This window comes from Sus scrofa, chromosome 5 (genome assembly GCF_000003025.6).
Source record: "Sus scrofa isolate TJ Tabasco breed Duroc chromosome 5, Sscrofa11.1, whole genome shotgun sequence".
Taxonomy (NCBI): Eukaryota; Metazoa; Chordata; class Mammalia; order Artiodactyla; family Suidae; genus Sus; species Sus scrofa.
Window position 1 is genome coordinate 90,077,704 of NC_010447.5, and position 12,270 is coordinate 90,089,973.

Here is a 12,270-nt window from a genome sequence, read left to right on the forward strand (position 1 = left end):
GGCTAAAACTTCTGATGAATAAAGCCCAGTATTGGAAGTTCCCATTGTGGCATAGCAGAAACGAATCAGACTAGTACCCATGAGGATGAGGGTTCGTTCCCTGGCTTTCGCTCAGTGGGTTAAGGAGCCAGTGTTGCAGTGAGCTGTGGTGTAGGTTGCAGATGCAGCTCAGATGTGGTGGTGTTGTGGCTGAGGTGTAGGCCAGCAGCAGTAGCTCCGATTTGACCCCTAGCCTGGGAACTTCCAAATGCTGCAGGTGTGGCGCTAAAAAGCAAAATAAATAAATAAATAAATAAATAAATAAATAAATAAATAAATCAATCCCAGCGTGGTTATGGTTAAGCGTAGAGTAGACTGAAGCCTCCACACCAAAAGCCACCCCATTGCTCTTGTATAACATGCTAGGTTGGCCAGGGTTGCCTGTTCTCTGGATGCAGAGCTGCTGAGCAAGGGCCTTGGCAGTCAGGCATCAGTGGGTTTTTCTTCATTACCTGATTATAACAGGGCTGCTCCTCTCTTCGCAGTCGATGGGTGTCTGCTTTGAACAGGGGTTCTTAATCTTTCAGGAATCCACTGGAAGCTCTTTTCAGAAAAGTGAAAAGAAAGAAGGGAGTTCCCGTCGTGGCGCAGTGGTTAACGAATCCGACTAGGAACCATGAGGTTGCGGGTTCAGTCCCTGCCCTTGCTCAGTGGGTTAACCATCTGGCGTTGCCGTGAGCTGTGGTGTAGGTTGCAGACGCGGCTCAGATCCTGCGTTGCTGTGGCTCTGGTGTAGGCTGGTGGCTACAGCTCCGATTCAACCTCCATATGCCACGGGAGCGGCCAAAAGAAATAGCAAAAAGACAAAAAAAAAAAAAAAAAAAAAAGAAGTACATTATTTCTGGAAGCTCATTGCCATAGTTTCAAAGCCGTGGTCTGAGTAGGGGCCTGAGGGATTTAATGTAAAACTCCTGAGATAGAGGCAGGATAGAAAAAAGGCTCGAAACATCATAGTGGGATTGACTTTTCGTTTCAGAAGAGCTACTTAAAGGATAGACTCATTTCTTGGACAGCAGCTTGCCACAGATTTCGTGTTTGTGACATGGCAGGGTGTAGGGAATACAGGCCTTCAAACATGTTGAGGAACAGTGCTAACAGCCAAAGACAGCCATAATTTTTGCTGTTCCTTTGTATGCGCTTCTAGACAAGAGTCATCACGGGTTACTCCTGGAAGACCGGACAGAGACCGTGGATGACACTCAGAGCCTTCCCAGAAATGGGCATTGATTCTAACACCAGTTTTCTAGTCATTTGTCATATCCTGGGTTAGGGCCACCCTTATTCATTTACTGACTCATGTAGTCACTCGATTATCAAATAGTTAATAGGCTCACCATAAATCCAGCCAGGCCTATTAATGATGGATTTTCGTCTTCTTTGCCAGGAAGTGTACCATGAAAAAAATACCCTTTGGGATAAAAATGAACTAAAGAGAAAGGAATAATAATTTCACTTAACTGCCACAGCCTGTGTCTTCACTCAGAGAGGTGGACAGGGACTGGGGAGAGCAGGGTGTGGAAGAAAGGAGACTGGAAGTTCTGCACTTCATTTTTTATGTCTGACGTGTTGAGGTGGGAAGAACAAAAAGCAGTGATACAGTGATTTTATGCCTAATTCTCATCTTAGCTTTTAGATCTTGAACACTTGTGTAAACTTCAGATGAAGCCAAAAAATATACCAGGGAAGGAATACACATTTTTAAATTTTTAGAGAAATAATAGTAGTGCCAGAACATATGCCCTCAATTAGATTTCAGTAAGTCAAATTACACTTTAATCAAATCCATTTGGGAGTTCGCATCACGGCTCCGTGCTAACAAACCCAACTAATATCCATGATTACTTGGGTTCAGTCCCTGGCCTCACTCAGTGAGTTAAGGATCCGGCATTGCCATGAGCTGTGGTGTGGGTTGCAGATGAGACTTGGATCCTACATTGCTCTGGCTGTGGTGTAGGCTGGAAGCTGTAGCTCCAATTCAACCCCTAGCCTGGGAACTTCCATATGCTGCAGGTGCGGCCCTCAAAAGACCAAAAAAAAAGAAAATTTAAAATCCATCTGTTGTTTCAAATATCTGAAATAATTAAAAACATTGAATAAGATACCCTATGATTTATAACCTATTTATATAATGATTTGTACTTTTATTAAACTTCAGAATGTGTAGTTATTTTGTTTGGGTTCTGCAGAGTTGCCCCACCCTGGATCAAAATAAAAGCACTACAAGAAACCACTATGGATTACATAATAAAAAAGTCCAGCAAGGTACAAATCTAAGTCTTACTTTTATTTAGACTTGGTTTGTATGTTTGTTTTTAAATTAAAATCACCTGTAATTTTTGAATTGAGATTAACTTTTTTTTTTTTTCATTTTGGAAAGCAATTAGTGAAAGCTTCTTTATTACCAAAGTATGGAGGAATTTTGGAAAGGATTGACTTTTTACCCTCATCTGGAACTTTCAAGAATATAAAACAGACATTATACCCTCGATTAAGCTAATAATTCTACTGCATGTTAAAATGTAATACTGTTTTCGCTGAATTCTGAAATCATGGAAAGTACTGAGAAAAAAGTTTTAAGTAAGAGTAAAAATGGGGGAGATTAATGATGTGCCCATTAGAACAATACTATATGTCATTCTCTGAGACCTGCCCTGTCCAATTCTGTAGCAACTAGTGCTGTGCTGCTATTGAGGGCTTGAAATACAGTCTCCGGAAGGAAAATCTTCCCCTACCTTTTAGGCTCAATAACTGGGGACCTGCGAAATAGACTAACAGAAGATCAACAATTTCTTTCAGTAAAAGAAAGAGCACACAGTTTGTACTGCTATTGATGTGCACAGGAGTTCATGAAAAGGAAGTGAAATTCAAAGTGGTTAGATTCAGAGGGTTATATACAATTTAAACAAAGGAAAGGGAGTTGAGATTTCAAGGGATGATAAGTCGTGGGGAAATGATTAGGAAGTATATGGGAGAACTAATGGACAATAAGGTTATCTAGTAAGGGCTGTTTTGGTTTTTGGGGTTTTTTTTGGGGGGGTTACATTTTTTTTAATTACTCAAATGAATTTATCACATCTGTAGTTGTATAATGATCATAACAATCCAATTTTATAGGATTTCCATCCCACAACCCAAGCACATCCCCCCACCCCCCAAACTGTCTCCTCGGGAGACCATAAGTTTTTCAATGTCTGTGAGTCAGCATCTGTTCTGCAAAGAAGTTCATTGTGTCCTTTTTTCAGATTCCACATGTCAGTGAAAGCATTTAATGTTGGTGTCTCATTATATGGCTGACTTCACTTAGCATGATCATTTCTAGGTTCATCCATGTTGCTAAAAATGCTGGTGTTTTGTTTCATTTTAATGGCTGAGTAATATTCCATTGTGTATATGTGCCACATCTTCTTGATCCACTCCTCTGTCGATGGGCATTTAGTAAGGCCTGTTGATGCAAATCCATCTCTAAGTCTCCAGTGATGAGAGATACTCTTCTCTCCTGATGCAGGGAGCGGAGGAGCACTTTCACAAAGGGAAGGGTAGGTTCTGCTTTCAGGCAGGTAATGGGAGGGCAGAGAATTCTTCCTGCAACTGTAGATTTTCAGTTGCCTTCAGTTCAAAATCGTTCGTATGCCAAAAACAGCATATTTTGGGGTGGCATATCTCAATCTCCTTCCATAGGAAGTCTGAATTGAGATATGCCATAAGTATAAAATACACACCAAATTTTAAAGCCTTAGTATGAAGAGAAAAAGAATGTAAAATATCTCATTAATAATTTTTATATTGATTCCTGGCTGAAATGATAGTATTTTTAATATCCTGGCCTAAATGAAATGTATTATTAAATGAATTTCATCCATTTCTCTTTTAAAAAAAAGAATATATCTACTAACACAACATTTATGGTGGGATGCGGCTTACATTATATTACTATGATTATATTACATTACTGTCCTGGACTTTGAATAAATGACTCAGGCCAAAGAGTGGCCTTCATTGCCAGATGCATAGCAGATGTTAGCTAATTTACTAGAATGATAGCAACCTAAACTCAAAAGTGACTTAAACAATGGGAAGACCTCCTGGGAGGCTCAAAATAGTGGAAGGCATTTGCGTTGTTGTGTTTGTTTTATAAACTCTCAATGATATGTGGGTAGTCTCTTTGGGATGACACTTTTCATGTCCACTTCAAAGACAGCCCTCAATCCTTTAGACTGTAAGACAAGGGCAATAAACCCTGAGTTGAATGGTAGGGATGAGATGAAGTTAAACAGAAGGAGGACCTGGTGAAAGGAAATGTCCCCTGAAGGGCATTCCCTGCCGGCCTGCGTCCCTACGGAGAATGTGACCATTTATACAAATGTAATGTAGCAAACATTTTCTCCCAGGTCACATCAACCTGAGAGAGACAGAAGGTGCCAGAGTAGAGTAATTAAAAGAGAAACTATTATTTCACACCAACCCCCGGCAGCTGATGCCTGGAACTTTCTTGAGACTTTCTTGATGGCTCATGATGGCTGTGGGGATGGTTGTGTAAAGCCCAAGGGGTCTTTTGTTCCCACATGTTCTCTTGGATCCTGGATCATGAAATGGCTCCCAGTCATTTCAAGGGTATTTGGGGACCAGACACCACCACACCAGTGACCTGCCAGTTCTGCATCCGCTCCCTGGGCTTTGGTGGAGCTGATGCTACCCCGCCAGGGCTGCTTTCAGGCAAGCATGCTGGCCTCTGTGTGCCGGGAGCCAGCAGGCCTGAGCCCCTCTCCACAGGAAACTGGGACCTTCCTAGCTTTGTTTTCCTATGGGGAAAGTTGATATTGGTCTTAACTAGCTCGGGCCTTGGCAACAGGCCTGATCCCACTCATTATCCATCTCAAGCTTATGATCAGGCAATGTTGAATTTTACCTGACGGCTGAGAAAGACCTTTGCCCTTTTGTGTTCTGGAAGATGGCTCACTGCAAGAACCTCCTCTCTCCTTATGACGGCTAAGACTCAGAAAGGCCCCCCTCGCTTACCTATGACAAGGCAAGACCCAGACTCCAAACTCCCATCTTTGTCTTGTACGTGATCAGTTGAACTTCCTAGGTGAATCCCCACTGATGAATCGGGACAAGGGTCTGTCCACCAAACTTTGGTTAAGTGTCTCTCCCAACCCCATGTCCCTGAACTTTGGCCACCCTCAGCAGCACCCCGTCTTGAGGATCCTCCTTAAAACAGGCTGGCCTCAGAGTGAAATCCTCCCTGACCCGCTAGTTCATCATTCTCCCCTTCATCCTACTCCCCCACACCCACTTCTTGTCCGTCTCTCTCTCTATCAAAGGAAACCCCTTTTGACTCGCTCTGTAGATGCTTGTGGACCTGGCGGGCGAAGTTTTCTCCCTATTGCCACAGTCCCCTTCTCCCCTTTGCAATAGTATTTCTGAATAAAGCGCTCTTTCACTATATCCAGATTTGGTTTTTAGTTGATGGTTTTTATAGTCAGAGGGAAAGATACCTCGGAAGAGCCCCAGCCCCAAGTTTCTCTCCCTCCTGAAACCTGTGCTTACTCGCCTTAGAATGGGGTAAATCCTAAAGTTGCATCATTGTATTGTGATTCATGAAAAGGGGTTTGCTGGAGTTCCCATCATGGCACAGCAGAAGCAAATCCAACTAGGAACCATGAGGTTGCGGGTTCAATCCCCGGCCTTGCTCAGTGGGTTAAGTATCCAGTGTTGCCATGAGCCGCCATGTAAGTTGTGTGGGTTGAAGACATGGCTCAGATCTGGCTTTGCTGTGGCTGTGGTTGAGATGTAGGCCGGCAGCTGCTCCAATTTGACCTCTAGCCTGGGAACTTCCGTATGCTGCAAGCAAGTGTGGCCTTAAAGAGCAAATAAATAAATAAATGGACTTGATAGATGTAACCAATCAGCAGCAGTGTCACTATCTAAGAATGGTGTAGTCGGGAAATCCTAGGCTCCAGGAAACATGTGCCTGTTTGTGTGTCACTCACCAGCTGGGCAGCAGGGTGATATTACCTTTCTGAGCCTTATATTCACCCTACTACCAGTCTTTGCCATGTGGCAGTCCCTGGGCCAGGTTCAGCCCCAGATTTTCTTTGTGTGGTTCACATAGTATTGAAAACATTTCTTTTAATTAGTTAACACCATTTTTTTAAAAATCAGGAGACTTTGCACAAATCTACTCACTTCTCTTGACAAATGGGACCCAGAAGCATTGTGTGCACTTCCCCATACGGAACAAACCCTTTAACGGTCATGCTTCGCTCCTTGACATGACTGTCTGGCTGTGGCATGGAGCAAACAGTGCTTTCATCATTTAGTTGTTTTGACATCAAAATAAAATAAGGCACTTCCCGTCGTGACGCAGTGGTTAACGAATCCGACTAGGAACCATGAGGTTGCGGGTTCGATCCCTGGCCTTGCTCAGTGGGTTAACGATCCAGTGTTGCTGTGAGCTGTGGTGTAGGCTGGCAGCTACAGCCCTGATTGGACCCCTAGCCTGGGAACCTCATATGCTGCAGGAGCAGCCCAAGAAATGCCAAAAAGCCAAAAAGCAAAAAAAAAAAAAAAAAAAAAAAAAAAAGACAAAATAAAATAAAATGCAAAGTGGCTCCCAGTGAGACGTCTAAGACCTCAGTAATTATTCCTTCTCCATCCTCACTTACTGATAATTAGGCTTGTGGGCTTACATTGACTTTAAGCATTTAAATAGATTTTCTACTTTGAATACCTGGCTGTTGTTTACAGTAGCAACAAAAGAAAGGTTAGAAGTGCATCTGAGATGAAGCAAAGCCTTAGGGAAAAAGAAGCAGACTTCAGAATCTTGAATATGTGCCTGAAATATAAACATTTGTTTTTAAGAGTAAAATCTTAGAGGGTAGCTATGTCTTCAAATGAATCATTTTATCAATGAGGTAGTTCATTGGGAACATAGATGTTTTCCCTACACGGTGCCAAGAAACCTGATTTAATTGATTTTATGATTAAATTGCAGGAGGCGCCTGATTGTTTTTGCAAACTCATTCCTTGCTTTTTATTGATTCGGTTTAAAGTTTGGCCATTGAACATTACAGTAAAGAGATGGATCCACCATGAACTGACAAAGGCAAGGATAGACACCACTTGAAACCACCACACATAAGAAGTTGTATCACAGCTCTTAGGAATTTTTGATTCCAAATTTCCTTGAAAATTTGTACCTGAAGATTAGAGAACTAGGATTATGACTCTCTACCTTGAGGTTCACCCCAGACCATCAACCTCCCTCAACTGTTGTTCATTCAAAAAGGGTTGATGGAATACTACTCAGCCATAAAAAAGAATGACATAATGCCATTTGCAGCAACATGGATGAAACTGAGTGAAATGAGCCAGGAAGACAAAGACAAATACCATATGATATCACTTATAACTGGAATCTAATATCCAGCACAAATGAACATCTCCTCAGAAAAGAAAATCATGGACTTGGAGAAGAGACTTGTGGTTGCCTGATGGGAGGGGGAGGGAGTGGGAGGGATCGGGAGCTTGGGCTTATCAGACACAACCTAGAATAGATCTGCAAGGAGATCCTGCTGAGTAGCACTGAGAACTATGTCTTGATATTCATATTGCAACAGAACAAAGGGTGGGGGAAATATGTATACATGTAAGGATAACTTGATCCCCTTGCTGTACAGTGGGAAAAAAAATAAATTATTTAAAAAAAAAGAAAAAGGGTTGAGAAGTTTTCCCAGAGAACTAGCTTGCTATTTTCCATTTCCTTCCCGGAAGATTTCTTGGCAGATCCAAACCTCGAAGGGGTCTTCTCCCACTTACCAGGCTCCCTTGTGTTTCCCATTCATTCTGCTGTGACAAGTACATATTTCAAAACTCTCAAATGGTTCTTCCTCCCTCTAGTCTTCGCTGAACCCCAAAACCTAGGGTCAGTTTCCAGAATGGTGAGCTCCGTTAAACAGCGGCAGGAAGAACCCCCTCATCCCCTGGGTCTACGGGCATCTTATGCCAGGCTCTAAAGTCCTCATTTCCCAGCATCAAGTGCAGGTGGAATTTGGCAGAGGGCTGCCAATCTCTCCTCAAAGACTTGCAACTACTCCCAGCCTCAGGCTTCTTTTTAAAAAATATACGCAATATTCGCTACTTCTGGGCGCTTCTCTTAGCCTGGCTTCTCTTCTTCGCCTTTGAAAAATAATGTCCCTTCTTTTCCCCAAGGGAGGTCTTTGAATGCTTCTGGCATTTTCCCAGATTGCTTTCATTTTCTTAAACATTGGTTATGAAACAAAATATGTCAAATTTAAATAGCTCATGTGTTGTTACTAAACTGCTTCCCCGCTGGCTTCCTGGCCCCAAGGCAAGTGGAAGCGCGTCTGTTAGTTTTTTGAAGTGAACTAGCACCCTCTGTAGGCCAATTTTTTTATAAGTATGAGAAACCACATCGCTGTTAAATTTCTAATGCTAGGGCCTAAGGCAAAAAAAAAATATCACATCTGTCGAAATTACCAGGCAGCATAAAAGCCATGAATTCATTTCTTTTGTTTTTCTCTTAATGTGCTGGTTGCCTCCCGTTTTTTAGAGCAGTGGAGCTTTAATAGGGGAAGGAATGTTAGGTTAAATAAAGAAATAGTTTCTTTCTCAACCCTGCTTTTTTTCTCTCTCCTCCCCTCCATTTACTTTGAGAAACGCATTCAGCCATATTTATTGACCGTCTGCTGGGTGTCAATCACCATTACAGGTTCTAATCCATAGAGGCCCCTGCTCTTGTGGAGCTTGCATTCTAAGGAGGAGCTAAAGGAGATTAAAGTCTAGATTTTGAAAAGAGATGTTTTTTTTTTCTTTTTTTTTTTTTTAAAGAGAGTGATAAGTACTCTGAGAATAACAAAACAGAATCGTGGCTTAGAGAGTGCTGGAGGCGTCGGGGGTTTTTTTTTTGTTTTTTTTTTTTTTTGTCTTTTGTCTTTTTGTCTGTTGTTGTTGTTGATGTTGTTGTTACTGTTGTTGCTATTTCTTGGGCCGCTCCCGCGGCATATGGAGGTTCCCAGGCTAGGGGTCGAATCAGAGCTGTAGCCACCGGCCTACGCCAGAGCCACAGCAACGCGGGATCCGAGCCGCGTCTGCAACCTACACCACAGCTCACGGCAACGCCGGATCGTTAACCCACTGAGCAAGGGCAGGGACCGAACCCGCAACCTCGCAACCTCATGGTTCCTAGTCGGATTCGTTAACCACTGCGCCACGACGGGAACTCCCAGGCGTCGGGTTTTAAACAGTCATGGAGCCACCAGGAGGAGGTGACTTTGAGCAGATATTTAGATGAAGAGGCAGGTGTATAATCTTGATGAATGTCGCAAATTATGGAGAAAGGCATTGATGAAACTATTCCTCTAGCGCTTTAGTTACTAAGTCTCTGAACTCAGTGGTTTGAGTATTTGTTTATTGAATATCTTCTTCAGGTTTGTTGTATCGCTTTTTTTTTTTTTTTTTTTTTTTTGTCTTTCTCTCTTTTTAGGGCTGCACCCGTGGCATATGGAGGTTCCCAGGCTAGGGGTCTAATCAGAGCTGTACCCACTGGCCTACACCAGAGCCACAGCAACGCCAGATCCGAGCCGAGTCTGCAACCTCCACCACAGCTCACGGCAACACCGGATCCTTAACCCACTGAACGAGGCCAGGGATGGAACTCGCAACCTCATGGTTCCTAGTTGGATTCATTTCTGCTGTGTCACAATGGGAACTCCTGTTGTATAGCTTTTTATTTAGCGTAACACATTGTTGATAACCATAAACAGATTATTCTTATTTATTTTAAATTATAGGATGAACTTAATAATTATGAGCTGTTCTTATCTGCAGTAAGTGAAGCATGGGAGTTAAGAAATAGGATGCACATGCTATTTCACCCTTTGGGGTTTAACCTATGGTCATTTATGCTCTACTCTGGGAGCACTTCCTCAGGGTAACGTCCTGCTAAGACAGGGTAACAATGTTTTTCTGACTTTGAAGAACCCAGGGAATAGGAAAAGCAGCAACCTATTTTTTTTTATTTTATAATGATTTTTATTTTTTCCATTATTGCTGGTTTACAGTGTTCTGTCAATTTTCTACTGTACAGCAAGGTGATCCAGTTACACATACATGTATACATTCTTTTTTTTTCTCACATTCTCATGCTCCATCATAAGTGACTAGATAGAGTTTCCAGTTCTACACAGCAGGCTCTCATTGCTAATCCATTCCAAAGACAATAGTTTGCATCTATTAACCCCACATTCCCAGTCCATCCACTCCTTCCCATCCTCCTTGGCAACCGCAAGTCTATTCTCCAAGTCCATGATTTTCTTTTCTGTAGCAAGTTTCATTTGTGCTGTATATTAGATTCCAGATATAAATGATACCATTTCTCTTTCTGACTTACTTCACTTAAGCAGCAACCTATTAATGGTGATTATTTGCAGGTCTGTTGCAAATTGTGCCTCTCCAATAGTGAAGAATAAAACTCCCCAGCAGAGTGAGAAGCTCCAGCCCCAAAGAAGAGAAGTGACAAAAAGAAGAAAAAAAATTGAGAGGGGAGGTGGAAGAAAACTATCAGACAGAGAATAAAGCCTAAAATGAACTAGCATATTATTTCATTCATTAAATGTCTCGTGGATGCTTGCCAGGTGCCAAGCACTATGATAGGTACTGGGGAGATTACAGTGAACAAGACTTAGTCCTGAATGTCCTGAATTCAAGGTTCAGGAACAGTCCATGCAAAATCTTGTCAAGTCCTTCAAGGGGCTTTCTGTGATGCTACAATGCTCAATCCCACATTCCCTGCCCATCAGGCTGCTGTTAGAATGCCCAGGACTCTTAGTTTGGGATGTACATTGCCTTGGACACCTCTTAATAGTCCTTCTTCCACCAAACATCAAGAGAGAGGGAGAGCAGAGTGTGGTGAGTGACAGCATGGGCTTTGAAATCTAAGGGTCTTGGATACTATTTCTTTATTTATTGCTTTCTAGGGCCACATTTGCAGCATAAGGAAGTTCCCAGGCTAGGGGTCCAATTGGAGCTGCAGCTGCCAGCCTACACCACAGCCACAGCAATACCAGATCCAACTCGCATTTGGACCTACACCACAGCTCATGGCAACACCAGATCCTTAACCCACTGAGTAAGGCCAGGGATGGAACCTGCATCCTCATGGATACTAGTTGGGTTTGTAGCCTGCTGAGCCACAATGGGATACAATTTTTGACTTTGCAACTTATCGGATACTTGACAAAACTTGCCATAACTTAGTGCTCTCATCTCAACAACAGAGATTAAATACATCTTCAGGAGTTCCCCTGGTGGCTCAATGGGCTAAGAACCCAACATGGAGTCTGTGAGGAAGCGGGTTTGATCCCTGGCCTCACTCAGTGGGTTAATGATCTGGCATTGTTGCAAGCTGCGGGGTAGGTCACAGATGTGGCTCAAATCCCATGTCGCTGTGGCTGTGACATAGGCCTGCAACTGCAGCTCTAACTTGACCCCTAGCTTAGGAGCTTCTATGTGCTGCAGATGCGGCCCTAAAAATAACACAATTGAAAAATACAGTGTTCCCATCGTGGCTCAGCAGAAGTGAATCCAGCTAGCATCCATGAGGTCACAGGTTCAATCCCTGGCCTTGTTCAGTGGGTTAAGAATCCAGCGTTGCCATGAGCTGCAATGTAGGTCACAGATGTGGTTCAGATCTTTGTGTTGTTGTGGCTGTGATATAGGCCGGCATCTACAGCTCTAACTCAACCCCTAGCCTGGGAGCCTCCATATGCCACAGGTGCGGCCCTAAAAAGACAAAAAAAAAAAAAAAAAAAATTGAAAAATAAAAATAAAGACAACTTCTTCAAAGGATTTCCATGCAGATTAAATGAAATAATTACATGTACTACTGAGCCAAATTAGCCCAGAGTGAGTATGGTAAGCCTAATAATGCCCCTCAAATATATCCAGGTCTTAATTCTCTACAGTGTTACCTTGCATGGCAAAAGTATTCTGCAGATGTGATCATCTCCTCACATGATGAGATGGGGAGATTATCTTGGATTATCTAGATGGGTCCGAAATGTAACTATCCCTATATGAGGGAAACAGAGATGTGAGTACGAAAGGGTCAGGTAGAAGGCAGTGCAGTGACGGAAGCTGAGAGAGATGTGAAGATGAAACACTACTAACTTTGAAGTCAGAGGAAGGGGCTTTAAGCCCATGAATGCATGG

The 12,270-nt window shown here is 42.7% G+C and overlaps 1 long non-coding RNA gene across 1 annotated transcript in view; it reads left to right on the forward strand.

Moving 5' to 3' along the window:
- Window positions 1-10,654, forward strand: part of LOC102158255 — a 33,339-nt gene extending 22,685 nt beyond the window's left edge. The window contains exon 2 of the long non-coding RNA XR_002344326.1: window positions 10,491-10,654. This is a non-coding gene — a long non-coding RNA (uncharacterized LOC102158255). The remainder of the gene's footprint in view (window positions 1-10,490) is intronic.